Raw genomic sequence first — 15875 nt, forward strand, 5'->3', positions numbered from 1 at the left:
TCGTTTTACTCCGGTTGCAAATATTTCAGTAAGTCAGTTGATCCTGCAGCAATTACCCGTGAATCCTTAAATTATATCTAAAATTATGAAATATTTCGTGATACTTTCGGCGGTTGTTGGCTTCTTTAGATGCTGTCAATTGAACACGGCAATATTACATTCTTTTATCGGATTACAACGAGCCATATAATATTCAAGTCCGTAATTGTTTCTATCTGCGGATAACAATTGTTCTTATTGATTTAAACGAGCGCATACAGAAACCGACAATTTTTACGACGCAATCCAAAGGTTATGGAATAAAATTTTGGTTCTTTTGAAAAGGCGTGTATCTCAATTCCCGAAATTAGTCTGCTCGAATTGTGCAGTCCGGAGAGACGGATCGCACAATCAATTTTCTTTCAAGCAAGTATCTCGTTGCAAATGATTTGAACTTTGACAAAACGTTCCGTATGTTCCGCTACAGAAATTTCGGCAGTACACAGATTGCGTAAGCTTGTATAACAGGTGTGATTATTTCAGTGCAGTATACAATTATCTCATAAAGCAAAAGACAATAACTAGTACACCCGGATCTTTGCTGGCATCGAACGGTGTAATATGCTGATATATCTGTTCCGTGCATGTACAACATTATTACATCTAAAGGTATTCGTCCAGCCGAACGAATGAGTTTTATAACTATGTTCATGAAACTACGCAGGTACTTTGTGTGTATGAGGTAATCTGCATTAGGAGTAGCTAGACAATTACCTCAAGTTTCAAACAAACGGATGTAATACCTACTGGCTGTGCTCATATTAAATCGCGACTTTAACGCTTTGTGTTACACATTATTCTGCTGAGTCAACATTTATAATAAGACAGTATTCTATGGTTTAAGAGGCCGCTGATTACGAATCTGGAGTCAGATTCTGAAAATTTAAGACGTTGGACAAATATAGTGAACGAAAATTTAAAATTTGATGGTAACCGGTCAAAAATATCTATACAGAGGTTTTCGGGGTCGCTGATTAGATTCGCCATACTAAATTTTCGAAATCAGATTTCAGATTCGTAATCAGTGACCCCAACAGCCTTTGGAAAGAGTTTTTTTCTCCAGATTCGATGGAATTTGATATTTTCGTCCACCGTATTGGATCCACAACGTAAAATTTTTAAAATCCGATTTCAGATTCGTAATCAGTGACCCCAAAAAATTATTAATCATGTATTAATAATGTAAACCGTGTACGTGAGTAGAGGGATGTTTTTCGAAAATGAATTATTCCATCCGTTTTCACGATTTTGTTCAATCAATTTGTTTCCAACAATAACAATTTACATTATATCGCAATAACTATACTCGAGTACTGAAAACCTATTAGTATACTATCGGAAATAGCAGAAACCTGCAAAGATATAGGTTTTCAAAGTTCTCTAAATATACGAAAAACGGATATAAAATAGGTGGTAAGAATTACACCATCACTCAATGGGTTAACGGCATTGTAACGGAGATCGTAATATCTAAGGCAAAGCAGAAGTCGATAGAGTCATAATATCATTTTATAGACAGTGTATAATCATAGCAAGCAAAAGTAGAAACAACCGATAAAAACCATACATTTTTACAATGGGTTAAATATCTTACGCGGCGTTCAATTTCTCACAGGGATAAATCTATGAGTCACAGTCATCCTTTCAACCGTATAAAAAATTTGCGGTGTTTTGTGATGCGGTTCGTATTTTTATTTTCGCGCGTCTAAACCTTCGATAAAAATACCAACACATTTCTTCTCGTCACAGGTCAATCAAAATACCTGAAGAAATTTCCAACTCCGTATAATACGGTGACTGTACACCTACACTGAGAAAAATTTCAATTGTTTTAGTAACTAGAAAAATTCAGTAAAACATGTATCGTTATAAAAACTGTTTGAATATTGTTGAGATTACGAAAAACGAGGTACGCGTAACCATTTTGCGGTATTGTCGAACCTTTTTTGCTAATTTCAACGCAAAATCAGTTTTTTCGGTTTACTCTACTTTTTTAGTTAAATACGACCTTAACGTCAATTTACTGTTGCACAAGCATTAAATTTTCGCAATACTTTCAAGATAATATAATAACAATGATCGTAATGAGAAAGAATAGTAACAGATACTAAACTTTCCGGTAACAGCTATAAAACTAATTTTCATTTTCTACCTATAACTGTATTTTTCGATTCTGGTAGAAATGAAAACAGTTAAGGACTGAACGGTAACCGGAACTAAAAATTTCTCTCAATGTAAGTATAGCACGTCGAGGGTCTGTGTATTAGGTACATACCTGTAATATAAGCGTGGGCATTGCATAGCTGATTCTTGACGATCTCACATAAGGACGTGCCTAAATATAAATAATTTAAACACCGTGATATCGATCTGAGTATTGCAGGGTATACAGTATCACAGGTACGTATAATACATACATGTATCGGGGAACGAAGAAGGTGTAGCCGGGGTTTAGCCGGCACTGCAGCTTGGCGAAAACTTTTCCAGTCTGCAGTTCTGCGCCAAGGATGAGAGATGTAAGTCTACGGCTCCGCAGCAGCTGCGCAGCTTAATCGCGAGAAATTGCCTGAAAAGGAATGATAATTTAATGCCGGTTGAACGTATACCAGGTCTGCGCTGGTATATCGCCTCGGATCGTTTGTCACTGCGTATAGATGCGGTGCACGAAGGCGGCGGAAGCTAAGATAACCCCTGGACGTGTATGCGTAACATCGGTGCATCGTATGCGCGCGTTACCACCTACCAATGACACATATATCGTCCGCGTGTGTACATTTTCAGTTGCGTGTCCCACCTGCCCTCTCCCATGACCTCTTCAGCGAACTCGGTTCCCTTCGTTGCAGAGAGCCTCTCTGTCCCTCCGTTCCTCCGTTTCTCCTCCTCGTCCCGTCGGCTTTGCCGTCTTCCTGCCGTCCAAAGATCGAAATTCTCGGAAGTCCGGAAATTTAACGAATTTGTAGAATTCGCCTGGTTTTTCTTGCGGGTCATCGTTTCTCGCAATCGGCTAACGTCGTGAAACGCTCCGAGCCATCACTGACTCACGACTAGTTATTGTAAGGCAGTCCGTTTCCCGTATCCGGTTTCAAGATTGCTGAATGTTACCAAGGATACGACGTAGATATCTACCAATGCAATTAATTTGTTACAGATATTCCGTGGACTGAAGCTGAAGGAAGAGGCTCATTGTGCGAAAATACGACGGTCAACGTCCAAGCATGGCTGTTCATCGTTGACGGATCATCCGTTATGCTGGCGGAGTAAAAACTGCAATCAAACCGTAGACTCGACCTGATTTACGTTTCGAGGACGAGTTTAGTTGCGGAGTTACGAGCAATGTGGAATTTAAGCAAAAGGGATATTTTCATACAATAAAAAGATTTCTGAACAAGTGAAAACCCGAGTGAAAAGTTATACCTCTGTCATGTTATTTCAGGAATTATACCCATTATTATAAAAGTTATTTATAAAAGAGCAGTTTACGAGAGAAGGTAAAACGAGCTGTCGCGTTTTACTCTCAGGTTGAACGTGTGTCGACGACCACCCAGGAATCCAGGAACCAGCCGAAGCCAGCGGCCTCCTCTGGCTTCCATCGATGCGATTCGGTCTCGGGTCGATCCCGGTACTGACGACCATGGAGGTAATAACTGCTGACAAAGGGTTAACTCGACCGGGTTAAACGCGTCGTGGTACTGCAGCACGAGCCTCGTTTATCGTTCGAGCTGCGTGGCAGACAGTTTGACGCTCTCGTTATTTTACGATGAGATCTTACCACCCGATTCGAGAACTGAGGAGAGTCCGAGTTTTTCCTTGAACTTGATGAAAAATTAATTACATTCCACATGTTTTATCGGGCCGTTACTTTGCCTCTAAATCTTGTCAAATTCCAAAGGGAAAGACATTTTTCGCCGTGATCTATATCGGATTCGCCTCATAACGAGCTGCAGGGTACATAAGGTAGGTACAAGGATTCGGCGAAAGCGGAAAGGAAAGGAGGATAAAGCGGAATGTAAAAATTGGCGGATTCGTGACAAGAGCGAGGGACTAATTGTTGCCGGAACAAAAGAGACGCGGGTCGCGTCTGTCGAGGAGGTGAGGAGGTTGATGCAAAAGGCGGACAGCAACGAGGCAAAAAGGCAAAGTGGCAATCTGCGGCAAACAGTGGCACAAGAAGCTAAGAAACAACTGCTAATTAGCATATTCCAAGAATATTTGAGCGGCACGCGATGCAAATGCTTCCACTGCACCAACTTCGCGCATGTATACATATAGGTAGGTATGTCTTAGGTATATATGCCTACTTCGCAGCACCACTGAAAATACCGAAATTCCGAAGACCCACCAAACCTCCGCACTAGTCGATCCAGTTCCTTCGGCAAACGAACAACAGGATGTAGCGGTATAGTTTCTCCATTCCGGTTGTTAGTTGTTCTTATTCATTCCCTTTGCCGAATTCTGACATTGGTAAAAAATCACCCTGTGATTTGTACAAGGTACGGAACTCGAGTAGTTCGTTTGTACTCCTGTTTTATGGCGCAGTAACTTTGCATCGGCGAGTAATTTTGATGGATTTCAATCCCTCCCCCCTTCCCAACCGCCTCGGTAAAGGAACTAGGAGTGAAAATTTAACGCGACACCCGCTGTAGAGAAGGTTGGCTCTTCACGGTTCGGTATGAATACCCCAAAGTCCGCAATTATCCTGATTAGCCCTCTTGGGTGAAGTATCACTTGAAACTCACAGCTAAGGGCAGAGGCGAAGGGCGTCCAAAACAATTACGCTTGTCAGAGACATCGTCTGATCTTGGCAAGTAATTCATTACCGATCCAATTACTGCCCGGCAAGTCAACAAGTCAAACCTACAATATCACAAGATATACCTGGAGACACGTGCATTTTCCATTGAGGTATTGAAGTTTATTAGAAAGATTTGTTCGTCGTGGATTTGAGAGGAAAATAATTAAAGCAGCATAGGTAGTAAAACTATAATATAGTAAATAAATGAACAAAGGATTGAGAAAAAAACTCAACGACGTAAACAGCAATCTGCGGATTTCCATGAAGAAGGAACAGGTTGATTGAATGTGATTTCTTAGGAGTTTACGTAACTAAGGTATTAGACGAGAGAATTACTTTGCGTGGAAAGAATATAACTATTGCAAGACAGATCTATAGATATATACCTATATATTTTGTAGGTATTGCAAGAAATCACAGTTGTACTGCAGAAGTAGAAAAGACGAGCAAAAAAATTGGTAATTGTCGGCAATAAAGCCGATTAAATTCCGTCCGATCAATTGTCATTGTCTGATCCTTTCTCCGATCCCTTCAACTCTGTTTCCTTGCAAGTTTAACGAAAGCTGAGGACCAGGACAACTTTGCGCAAGTTGTTGAGGTTTGAGTATTGTGAGGTAAGAACTTTAAAAATTTTATTAACGACGTTGCTCAAGTTCATGCGATTGAGTGTAAAAAGCAGCGATTGACGAATATATTTTAGACAATGTCCGAAAAATTAATCTTCCGAATCAATTTTACTGACATCATAGCTCAGAAATGTCTTGACTTATGTTTCCGATTACATGGAATGTACATCTGCAGCGTTTATGAAACTAGGACTAACCAAAAATAACTAGAGGTTCGATACAAGGATAAAACAATGTTCAGAAGTTGAGACTATAACTGCTGACCCAGTAGACCGGCGAGTTAATCGATCAGTCGCAAAGTTGGGGAACTCGAAGGGCGTGTTCCGAAATATGTATGTCATCGGGGATACAAGCTGGTCACGTTGATTCTCCGTCTCTCTCGAAGAGAAACTAAAGTGAGTGCAAGAGTCGCTGACTAGCATGCCATGGATTTTGAAAAGTACCTTAACAAACCTGCAGCTTTTAAGTGTGAATATTCTAAGAAAAATTCATCACGCGAAGAAACGATAAGATGAGGGAGACGTCGATATTCCTGGCAAAAACTGAAATGTCGGAGTAAAATACGTTTTCCTATTCGCGGATGCATGTAATATACACAGCTAAGAGTGTCGAAGGTAGGTGTCATTGGAAATGAATTTTCTTCCGAGACGATAAAACAGCACCACTACTGTATAACCACAGCGGGCAGCGCGGCATAATGAAGGAGTCGTGTGTCGACGACAAGAAACTAGTCATGCATGCGCGGTGCATGCCCGGTGGCAAAGACGACGATGCCATGCATCAGCAAAACACGAGAGGCATGGTAAGCGGACTGTGCCGACTAGAGATTGAAAAATAATAGCGCCAAGGTAGCTGGTGCCTGTACAGCGGTGATATTACCACCCGTAAGATATCTTCGTTACGAGTATTGCTTCCGGTCCGCGGTCACGTTAAAGCTGAAACAACTTGGCGGAAATGAAACGGAGAAAACGCGGCTTCGCCGTACCGAGGCATCCGGATTCTGCAAATACTCTAAAAAATTATTCCAGCGTTATTTTTTTTTTTTTCTCTCAACCGCTACGCGATGTCTCGTCTGTATTTTGATCAGAAGACAGTCGTCCCGTTTCCCCCACGGCGGTTCGTTTTACAGGATAATCATCAGCCGACCGGCTTCATAGATAACGATCGTTAAGTGCGTCGAGCCGGCTAGCTACCGCAATAAGTGGAGATGCCCAGCAGCGGCTGCCTCCAGCGTCCTTAATGGACCTATTCCTTGTTCGTTAGAAGAATCAATTGACAAAATTGGAAAATTCACGTCCCCGTGTATACCGGATCGTAATTTAAACTTCCAGTGCTGCCTTGGCTGACGATCGACGCAAACTCCAAAGTTTTAGATGGATATATGTATTTTAATCCGGATCCACGCGTATAGCAGGGCGTAGATCGGTTTCGATAAGTCTGAACGTCCTGCGAAATACGAGGACAGGGGATTAATTAGTCCGCAAGTCTTAGAATCATTAGAGATCTTCCGGTTCCGACAAAGCCATCGAAGAGTAGAAGAAAAAGAAGAAGAACAGAGAGATGAGGACGGAAAACGAGACCAAGAATACGAGCCTTATTAATAGCTCCATAAACTCCATAGTAGACCTGATTTCAAATCCCGAGAAGGCCCGTCTCGCGACGACCGACGTTGTTGTAGCATCGAGCGCTGAGAATACGTATAGCGCAACATTTATTGAGACAATAAAACCCCATTAAACCGCCATGGCCCAGACTAACTAACCTACCGCCACACCGTGCCGCATAAGAGCCCGATCCATTTTTCGTTTGTACTATTTTTCGCGGCTCTCGAAACTCGTTTTTCACAAAACCAGGTAAACCAAATCATCTCTTACGAATACATCTCTACGGGGTGAAGAAAGGAAGACGTTGACGGTGGGGATTAACGTTGCAGGCTTCGCAGAATCCTGTTTATTACACGACTGCAGCAGTAATGACACAGTTAGCTAGCAGTAATGCGCCTAACATAGAAGCTTTAACAAGAGACCATAACAATTCTTCGAATGCGAGCCGCAGTTCGACTCTCCAACCAGGCTAAGTCGGAAGATGCAGCTAGCGCAGTTTTGCAGCAATATTGCGCTACTATTGCAATTTGCATTTCACAAGCGGCAGGTACTACAAGGCACAACAGGACATTCTCCCGGTATGAGGTACCAGAGAATCATCTAAAGTTTTCCAGAGAACTAGAGCATTCTTGATAAATTGGCGCCACTTATCGGTACTTCTTCACCGGTAAGCGATTTCTCCTTGAAAAAAATATCCCGATGTTCTGCTCGTTATTTTTTTTTTTTTATTTACGAAGTAAGTATATTACAACTGTAAATGAATGTTCCAGCTTTGTTCTCATAACTCAATTTGAAATTGGAAAAAAGAACGGAGAAGAAACCGAATGAAAAACAATCAGGCATGTGATCACGTCGTGAAAATTCGATCGGCACGCGCACGACGACGTTACGTGCTAGAAAAATTAACATGTGTTATACAACGCGTGTCTCCCTGTCTCCGTCGCTGCGGTCATAAGTCCCACGTGCGTATGCCAGGTAGATGGATGGGCAGCTAACGCCGCAATAAAACTTTCTAAGCGTCCGAAGAATGCTACACGCAATTACAATTTAAAATTTTTCAATTTGCAATACCAGTTCCCGCATCGAGCTTACCGCGGGTTACCTAGGAAAGTATTATATCTGCAATCGACGATGGGACTGCGGAATATAGATATACGCTCACCACGCGTCGTCTATGCAATGCTGCAATGCTGCAGCGGACTGAATGAATCTAATCAGGAATCACCGCCGCATCGCCGAGCAAGAACTACGATATAAACTTGAACTTGAGTTACGTTACCTTGTACCTGACAACCGACCGAGCGTGTGCGTCGATGCAAGAAGCAAGCTTAGCTGTAAGATCTACGATCATCGTCAATCCGTACGGATGCATCCAGCCGCTGGAGATTCGTCCACGTAAATTTACCCTGCATCTCGGTTCTCTCGTTGCCGAATGTAATTACTTCTCGAAGTAAGCAGAAGCCGCGGTGATCATAACGATTCGCAAAAGACTCACCCGCGCGGTCTGTAAGTCACAATGTGACCGCAGTGCGAAGGTGACCGAATCCGAGAAAGACAGTTCGTAGGAAAAAGGTTTCAAGCAAACTCCTCCAACATTTCCTTGACCTTTAAACCTTGATTGTAAATCACACAGACACCATTGTGTGCCAACTTGCCCGTCGTCTTTTTTCTACCATACGCAAGACGAACCAACGCGAGTGATTCCGCAGTCGTATAGGAGCACTACTCGGTACCTAGGAAGACGTCCGAGTCAGCCACGTCTATACATAGCCTACCGGAGGAAATAATTGGCCACCGTTGGTATACCTCACCAGGTATTGTACAGACATTAGATATGCATGCGCGTATTAAGTAGCAGAGTATGAACGCGCATTTATGGATGTAATGGTGGGCGGCCTTCTCGAGTGAAGATTACGCAAGAGGGACAGAGACTCGGCAGCGGCGTAATTCAGTGACATCGAAAACTCCGGGCCATGGCAAAGTGACGCAATCCACCTGCATCCTGTTTCACGGTGAGTGTAAGTCGTCTGTCTCTCGGTTGTCCGAAGGCTTTGAACGGAGTTTTAGACCGGGCACCCATCTGTCCTTTGTTTTCCAAAGGAAGAGTCATTCCTGGCCTCGACTGAGATAAAAAGGGGCTGAAGGGGGCCCCGGGTGCCTCGCAACCCTAAAATTAAGGTTAGACTCGTTTCCTGTAATAACAGTGCCACCGCGATCCGTCCGTCCGTCTGTCTCGTTCGCGTAGCCGCGTTCGAATAAGAAGACCTTCCTCAATTCGTTCGCTTACGGCTCTTTCTCTACACTATATCTACTCTATCTATACCATCTCCATTCCTTGACTGTTTCATCGTCGTCAAGTTGTCCCTGCAGCACGTACACCAGTGAATCTCGTCGATTTTACCTGCCTCGTTACCATGGTTTTCCAGTCAATTTTTACCGACGGCAAGCAAATGATCCTCTCCATACGTGATGATCGTGAGGTTTTTCAATTTAGGTAAAAAAAAAAAAATAAAGAAAAAATAATACATGAGACGCGAACTTTTTTCACCTCTAATCACGGTCTGCCTCATGAATTGCTCGGAATTTACCTCATCGACAGCGAAGAATTGCATGCTGGTAATTTGCGAATGCGATGAAACGATCGGTATCAGGCTTGCGAAGAATGTTACTACCTCGAAACTAGTTTAGAATTCGTTAAATCAATGGTTCAATTCGTGGCGGTGTTGATCGAGCGACTAGCGTGCTTCTAAAAAAAAAAACATTGTAGATACACGTTTTCTACTATGTATATAAGCAATCTTATACAGATGTAACGTTGCCTGCAATATACAACGATTTTCGAATGTCACCGAATTAAAAAAAAACCTGATCAAAGTTATTCGATCAAATAAGTATCTTAGCATGGTGAATAATAAAAAATCAGTGAAAAGTCACGGAAAGCTATTAATGTAGAACTATACTGTACTACTTATTGATCGAGGAAGTGGGATTGGAGAGTTTAACGTTTTCCAGTTTCAGACTCATCTAAATGATTTGACCCCAAACGAGCATTAATCTTCCATCACAACGGATGTTGAAAATCGTGCGAGTAAATATCCGAATGACGTCACGAGTGTGGCTGTAAGTACGGATATATTGCGAGTAGACATAAAATGACACTAGCAAAAAAGATATCGTTGACCGAGGCGTGATTACATCGCAAAGACAATGGTATAGGCTTACCGATCGGAGAGTCGGGCGGCACGAAGATCAGTAAAGAAGAAGAAGAAGAAGAAGAAGAAGAAGAAGAAGAAGAAGAAGAAGAAGATGATGAAGAACTGGTGTAAGATGTGGTATGGGGAGTGCTCGTTGACATATGGTATCCTGTAGAATGTCAACTCCTCGGCCGGGTTCCTCTCTCGGCGCTGCTATTGTGTCCGCTGCAACGAGCTAGTGACCTCAAACCAGCCGAGTCCTCCTCGCTGCAATTTCTTGCCAGCTTTCGGGGAATCGTCCAATGCCAGTATCGGGACGTGGGGAATGGGCCAATCGCGTGCCTGGAGTCGATGGATCGCCGAGATCGCGACTGTAAAAACGATCAAACGACGACGCCGACACCGCGCATCGCTTGCCGAGCAACATTCACGGGAAGCTTTCGTCGTCGTTCAGCCTATCCGCCTTGTGCCACATGTGCAGGCATCGGTCGAACAATCGCTTCGCCAAACTGAACATCGCCGGTAAAAATTTTTCAAAAATTTCTGCTTACGTGCGTAAAATTTTCGCAATTTTCTGCAACACTGAGACGACGAAAATGCAGGTAATATGTATCGAAAGCCGAATTTTATATTTTTGGTTGTAGATTCTCGAATCATCGATAATTTTTATGAAAGAGAAACAAGTTATCTTCGAGAGATCTGTACAGAATTTGATAGGCGACCTTCTGCAATTAATCTACTGTACTTACTCACCCAATTTTTTCCGGACTATTCTACCACGTTATAATTATTATACTTATGTCGAAATAAATATGTCGAACCTCGACGTCTACTTCCGTTTTGAAAACAACGTTGCCGTCAAGTTACCAAAAAGTCATCAATAACCTGGAAGCTACCGAAAGACAGGTTGCAAAAAATGAAAGAAAAACTTCTTTTCGTTCACCAGGCTGGTTCCTCTCAGCCTCGTACCTGGGCAAAAAAAAAAAAGGATGCAGCTATAAGGGAGAGTCGTAGCATCTGGATACAGAGATGAGAGTATAAGCGAGAGCTGCTGAGGTGCGTTAGGAATCTGGTGCTATTATGGCTAGACTGTATCAATTCTTTTAGCGCCAGGGGACAAATTAAGTTGAACAAAGACGTCCTCACACGGTTATAAGCGAAACGTGCGAAAGCTCGAGGACGCAGTGGATGAGGGGCGGGAGGGAGTCCTGCGAAGGGAGAACGGAAAGCTCGACAATTCGCGGGCAAAACCGCGGGCGGCGTGCGTCTGGTAGTAAATCTGCGGGATCGAGGGGACGGAGAGCGAGCTCTACGTTCAGTTATGCAGTGATCTTATTCTCGGTCCTGCACGAGCAGCTGGAGTGGAAAACGCGGCGAGGACGTGAGAGCAGGGGAGTGAGAGAAATGGGGAGAGAGGAAGAGAGAGAAGCAGCGGGCGATACTCCGCGAGCAGAAGCTACGCGGAACGCGGCTCTCGGCGCGATTATTAATTAGTCGGTAAAGATCCGAAGGTCCTTTGCCTCTCAAATAAGGTTTTATGGCCCCTTTGGGTACCCGCGGTGCCTCGCAATGCCGCGGATCACACTTTTTGCAATCCGTGAACAACTCCTCCGATTGCTGGTGCCGCGTGCGTCTGCAGTCGCCTGGAACTTCCATCGTTTTACTTTCGTTCACCTCACCCTCGTTATCCGCTTCTTCGCAGTCGTTCGGCCTACGTCCTAGATTCTTCTTCTCAAAAATGGACTTTCGACAGGGATTTTGGCGAGGTCCAGGTCTTCGGCTCGTTTAGGCATTTTTAATTAAAGGAGCGTTGCGGTGTACGAGAGATTTTTTGCGTCGACGACGGTAATTGCAAACGTGATCGTGGCATCGGATCGATGTCGATGCGACTGATTTGTACGACTGTAAAGATAAGGATTGAGAACTGGTTTTATCGGGCTTTTGTGATTTTTAAGTGAATTATGAAACCTCGAGGGTCACGAAGCTTCTGCACATTAAAAATCTGTTCATCGAATTGGGACACGGATTGTTAATCCCATCGTAGAACCAAAATGATGTATCAAATTTGAAATAGGAAAACAATTATATACCAAAATAATTCAAGTTCTTCAAAGCGTCCACCGTCGGCTGTGTTGAGATCTATTATTTTTGAGCCTGCATAACTACATAAAGCTATTACAAATGTAAAAGTTTGAAGTTCGGTTCTACACAAAATTGAAATTCATAAGAATTCTTGTAACCGCATTGGATTGGAAATTCTTAATTTTACAATTTCAATCTCGACTTTCTCACAGAGCAAAGCAGACAAAAAATCAGACCATATGATTGTGTAAAAATAGATTGAATAGCAGATTCCTAGTGGACATGGAACACCGGGATTTCTTCTCAACCTAGGGCATAAAAAGAGCGCTTCACGCTTTCCCGTCGTAAAACCAGCAAGACAATAAAACAGTGCAACCAACCATAGCTGCATATATCTAGAATCGTCAAGTAGATAGTGACAAGTTTGATATAATTCAGGCATAGGCCTCAGGAATATTACACCTATATACACCCACGTATACGTAGATATATACAGAAGTGGTTCAAGTAGTAAACACTTGACGCCGCGAGTTGAAGCGGACGCGTTTAGCGTGTGCAGCGCGTGCGCGCGCGATTCAAAGCCTCGGATAAAGTGGCGACTATTAAATGTCATTTTGCTACAGAAACGGTGGTTCACCCCCTCGTGCTCCGTGCCTCCCTTTTCGCCCCCTTATTCTCTCGGTCCGTGACACGCCGCGGCTTCGAACAGGTGACGCTAACGACGCCAACTTTCGGTCACATCGGGACACATCGACGCGGCTAACGACGCCGGATAATGAGTAACGACACCGATTTTACGTCTGTTACACCTTCGGCTAAGCCACGAGACGCGACCACCGGCAGGAATCGACGACTGATTGATAACGGGCGGCGCCGTCGGGCAGACCCGTAAGTAATACAACCGCAAATGATAAATGGACTTTGGTGCGGATTCGTGGAAACGCGATTCGATTGCGTATTACTACCAGCGGGGAAGCATTTTCACGCCGTTTGTTACGCGAGCACCGACGGACGGTGGTGTAATAAACGCGCGCGGTTATTCAGAGCCGGAGAATTATAATCGCGAAGCGACAGCTGCTGCAGGGAGGAAGTGGAATTAGAACGACTTCTCAACCACCGTTACAATAATTCGACACATTTTCAATGGGTGGTATCGACGCTTAGGTACGTACCTACTCTCTGCAATGGCAACCGTTTTATCGCGACGCTCGACACGAGTGAACGCTGTTGTCTCCGATTATCCCGGGCGACACAACGAGGAACACCATTTTTCATATTTCATACGAAGTTGTTTAGTCGCCTGCTAGCTTTAATCCATTTTTAATATGCTTAAAACGCGAGCTCGAATTAGTCCGCGTAAGTGCCGAATGAACGCTGCATCGATTCGAATATCGAATGTAAAACAATCGCGAATCTTTGATAGACTGCTTCCGTTTGCAGATATCGTCTCTTGGCGATCGTTCATCTCCAATTATCGTTCACTCTCTATTTTCCGATTTCGTAGGTGTTTATTATACGCATGGAATGTAACTTACTCAATCCAATGAGGTGTTTTTTTTCTGTCAAACCAAGATCCCAAGTCGCGCGACAAAACGGGTGTCGATTCTTGAATCGTAGTCGAAATATCACCAAAGGATCAACGTCGCGGTTAAATACGTGATATCAGATCCGTGTGAAGTTGGCTACGTCGCTGCCCGCGCTCGCCTAAGCTTACGCTCTAGGGGAAAGTCAAGTTCAACCGTTACCACCGAGATGGCGCCACGCGGCGCCTCGTTGTCAAGTTACGAATTGCCGTGACGCCGCGACGCGACGGAGGGTTTGACGAAGGATGGTTGACGGTTCACCTCGGTGAGGATACGACGGCACCCGACGCCTTGTTTACGAAGTACCTGCATTCGTTGTCGCCAGATTTTCACGTAAGTAAACAAACATTGTTCGTCAGGGAAATGGAAAGATTTGTCTGCTACTCACTTCGGGCTAATCCGTTCTCAGCCGTGACCCTTGTATACGCTGGTCAGCGGGGTGACACCGGTTTGCAGTTTCCCCTTCCACTTTACTACTTGAGAACCTGTAACATTCCATTACCTTGGAAACAAAAATAAATGTTGAAAAGGAAATATCGACTAGTACGAGTGGGTAGCATTGATTATAACAGTAATAAAAAGCAATGGAAATTTGTTGGATTTTTTTCTCGACAAAACTGTCTTACCAACAAACGTGGGGGAAAAGTCAAAAATTCTACTAACCTTTGGTTACTTGGTCACCCAGCTCGATTCAGGTGGTAATGTTTTGGAATAGGTTTTCTTAAATAAGGATTCTGAACGAAAGCATTGATTAAGCACCCCGCTGATTCCAGTGGATAAAAGTCGAGAAATTTTGATCATATCCAGCCAAATACGGCTGAACGACTATTTGTCAATGTCAGAACATCAGTATCGTGCGTAACAATTTTATCGTTTACATGGATAATTCCGTAAACTGTGACTTGTTTGAACGAATTGAAGGATACTTTGGGGCTTATTATATTCCTTTGGGTGAACATCTTCGTAACTAAGTTTGGCGAATGATTTGACCTTTGGTCTCTTTTGCACAGTTTACACGGATGTGAACTCTCGATGCAGTGAATTAAAATAACAGAAACTTGGGGCCGAGAAAAATATTCATTGCAAGTGTGAAAAAAGGAAACGCTTGCGTTCTTTTATGCAACCTTCGTTTTACCTGCAACGTAAGTCAGGGGACCACCCTAATCGCGCGAATTCGAGTGTGGATTTTCCTAAAAATAGTTAGCGATCGTCGAAGTCCGCCGACCGAAGTTTCACAGCGAACGGCGAGCACCTGTTACGCAATTATTTGTCCATCAGGGCTTATTAGGCTATATCGCAGTTCTCATGCCAGAAGTCGGCTCCTCTCGATCGGGTCCCACGAAGCTTGGCTTGGCGGGATATTGAAATTGTTTGCGTTGCAGGTCGCGGGGTATCCGAAGGTGTACACGGAGTACAAGAGGTGAAAGCCTCGCGGGTCGAGGCTGGGCTAATTGGAAACCGGAGAAGGTTATGACGAAACGAAATTTCTCTCATTAATTACCCACGGGCGCTAATCAAGCGCGATTCTCCGACCGACGAGGCGAGATCATTGATATGTCAAAATTACCACCGCGGCGGGTCCACGATCGATTCGGAGAAGGTGAATCACTCGAGAGAAGAATTAAGGTGTGCGCCGGCGGAAACGGGAAGACTCGAGCGATGATAAAATAATGCCGGGTATCCGTGCCGCGCGTCGGCAATTCACAAGTGATTACGCAAATGATCGTAATTCGTGAACACCGGTGTTATGGTCAAGTCGATTAGTTTCGCGGTGCTAAATGCCAGGCTGTTTTGTATCACAATACACGTACGCATACGCAGGCATATCAATATTATACGATGCAAATAGTCGTGTAACCGTGCCGCGTGTATCAGTGCGCCAGTGCGCACAACGCGCCGACACAACCACGTCAAACTTTGTTTATTCTATAGTTTGGCTTATTTATGATCTTGTC

General features: G+C 43.8%; 1 long non-coding RNA gene across 2 annotated transcripts; it reads right to left on the reverse strand.

The window, feature by feature from the left end:
* Positions 1–1533: 1533 nt before the first annotated feature.
* On the reverse strand, positions 1534–8609 carry LOC124216845 (uncharacterized). Of its 2 annotated transcripts, none has more exons than XR_006882707.1 (4): positions 8341–8609; positions 2457–2605; positions 2315–2374; positions 1534–1849 (listed from the first exon to the last, which is right to left on the reverse strand). It is a non-coding gene; the product is annotated as an uncharacterized lncRNA (long non-coding RNA). The 2 variants fall into 2 exon arrangements; XR_011176896.1 differs by lacking the exon at positions 8341–8609 and adding an exon at positions 2783–3401.
* Positions 8610–15875: the final 7266 nt, after the last annotated feature.

Source organism: Neodiprion pinetum, chromosome 4 (genome assembly GCF_021155775.2).
Source record: "Neodiprion pinetum isolate iyNeoPine1 chromosome 4, iyNeoPine1.2, whole genome shotgun sequence".
NCBI lineage: Eukaryota > Metazoa > Arthropoda > Insecta > Hymenoptera > Diprionidae > Neodiprion > Neodiprion pinetum.